Below are 2,851 nucleotides of genomic sequence, written 5' to 3' on the forward strand. Positions count from 1 at the left end.
TAGTTTCCTCACGTGGCAGAAAGCAGAGAGAGAGAGAGAGAGAGAGAGAGAGAGAGAGAGAGAGGAAGCAAGCTCCCTCATGTCTCTCATAATAAAAGCACTAAGCCATCATGAGGGCTCCACCCTCAGGACCTAATCCTATCCCCAAACCCCAAACCCAAACCTAAATGCCATCACACTGGGGGTTAGGGCTTCAATGCATGGATTTGAGGGCGCACATTCATTCAGTCTACAGCAGCTTGCCTTCCTTAATCCACTTTCAGCCAACCCATCAAAACAATAACCACAAACATAGACTGAGGGCCTTTTATGTTTCAGGCACTAGAGTAGGCATCTTGCATATATTATTTAATCATCGAAACCCCTCCATAAATTTGTTATAACCATCATATGAGAGAAAAAGAAAGTGAATTTTTAAAAAGGAAACCGATTCAGCTTTAAGCTTATTATTGCAGACAGGGTACCTGACTAAGTCTACGTAGACAATACCTGTGGCACTATGTGCTTTTTTATGGACTAGGGACCAGAGACATAATTAAATGTTTGGGAAGATTTACTCCTCAGAAACTGCATTGGTTCTAATTCCAGAACTTTCATGTACGTTCACAGAGTCACGTCCAGGACAGAGTGAACGCGGAATCTTCTCAAGAAATAAAGCTGATTTTTTGTAACTCTGGTACCAGGTCCTCGGTTTGATTCTAAAATTTCCACACATCTCTGTAATTCCTTACACACGCACCTGCGTATGTGTCTCCTGAGCTGGGGTGTACCCCAGGAAACTGGCTCACTGTTGGGTAGAAGATGAGAAACGCCAAAGATACAAATGCAATGAAACGCTGGGACACCTGCACCCCGATGTTTCTAGCAGCAATGGCCACGATAGCCAAACTGTGGAAGGAGCCTCGGTGTCCAACGAAAGATGAATGGATAAAGAAGATGTGGTTTATGTATACAATGGAATATTACTCAGCTATTAGAAATGACAAATACCCACCATTTGCTTCAACGTGGATGGAACTGGAGGGTATTATGCTGAGTGAAGTAAGTCAGTCAGAGAAGGACAAACATTATATGTTCTCATTCATTTGGGGAATATAAATAATAGTGAAAGGGAAAATAAGGGAAGGGAGAAGAAATGTGTGGGAAATATCAGAAAGGGAGACAGAACATAAAGACTGCTAACTCTGGGAAACGAACTAGGGGTGGTAGAAGGGGAGGAGGGCGGGGGGTGGGAGTGAATGGGTGACGGGCACTGGGTGTTATTCTGTATGTTAGTAAATTGAACACCAATAAAAAAAAAAAAAAAAAAAAAAAAAGAAGATGAGAAACGGCTCATTACCGCAGACAACCAGTCTTAGTCATTATGGGGCAGAGCAGGGGCGGCCTGGCCCTCAGGAAGGCAGCAACGGAGTCCTGGCTTTCCTTTCTTTAATAATAAGGCTACAACCACACAATTGCTTTCACGTGTCCCTGAAGAAAGCACAGAGCTGTGGTGACCAGTTTTACCTGGAATTAATGACCCCTGACGTCAAGTAAGCCTTTAACGTCACCTGGAAACACTATTGGATCCTTAAGTCCATTCAGTGTCGCACTCTTTTGATCCAGAAGGCCGTTTCAACCCTTCTGCTCTCTCCCTCCTGCACCTCTTCGTCCACCCTCAGTCCCAGCTGATGATGTGCTCCCTAATTCACTGAGAAAATGGAAGCACCAAGGGGAAAATGGCCACCTCCCACCCTGCGGCTGCGCAGCCACATCCCGCTGCCTCTCCGGACGCCTTCTGCCCAGTTGCTGAGCCAGCCCTGCTCCTACCTCCCCCCCACCCCATGTGCTCGGCTCTACCTTTCCTAGCCTACTCAAGATGCTGCTCCTGCAACAGGTTACGCTGTCCTCTGCTAACCCTTGTTTCCTCTCTTTCCTGCGTGACTCCTCTGAGCATCACCATTGCTGTAATTTCCTAGCTTGAACAAAACAGCAACCCCAACAAAGCCAGCCCTCCTCCCATCCCCTTCTGGTGACTATCCATTTCTCTCCTCTCCTTTCCAGCAATCTGGCGGGAGAACAGTCTTCATAAGTGACTTCCCCATTGCTCAGGTCGGTGGCTGGTTCCCCTTATCTGACTCAACCATCAGCAGCATTTGGCACAGTTGCCACTAACGTACCCTTGGGATTTTCACTCCAATTCCAGGACACCCCAGACTCCTGGGTTTCTGGTCATCTCACTAATAACTTAAATGACTTTTTTTACTAGCTGCTTCTGCTCAGCTTCTATTTCCTGTTTATCCTCAAGAGTGACACATGGCTCAATGCTTAATCCTCTTCTCCCCTACACTGGTTTTCCCAGTGATTTACTTCTCATTTCTTTAAATGCCCTCTATATGCTGATTGTCCATACATTTGATCTCCAGGCTAGCCCTCCCTGCTGAACTGACGATTTACATCCAAGTAACCTGCACAGCTATGCTGTCTTGATGACAGGCATCTCCAGGTCAGTATGTTCAAGACATCCCCCCTCTTTTTTTTTTTTTTTTTAACTCAGTGCCTTGTTTCTCAATAGCCTTCCTGATGTCTGTAAAAACAACAACAAACGAATGAAACAAAAAACTCACTGTTTCTGGTTGTTTAAACCATACACCTTTTTGTGGACCTTCACTTTGTTCTTTCTTCACACCAGATCTCAATACATCACCTCATCTAGTTGGCTCTTCTTTTCAAATACTGCATCTCCAGCCACTGACCATCTACTCGCCCCTTCACTGCAGCCACCCTGACGGAAGTCATTATTTACACTTGCTCCTTTTATTACAGGGCCCACCTGCTTTCCTGCTCCCACTACCCTTCCACTCTCTACAGA

The sequence above is a fragment of the Canis lupus genome, chromosome 17 (genome assembly GCF_003254725.2).
Source record: "Canis lupus dingo isolate Sandy chromosome 17, ASM325472v2, whole genome shotgun sequence".
Classification (NCBI taxonomy): Eukaryota; Metazoa; Chordata; class Mammalia; order Carnivora; family Canidae; genus Canis; species Canis lupus.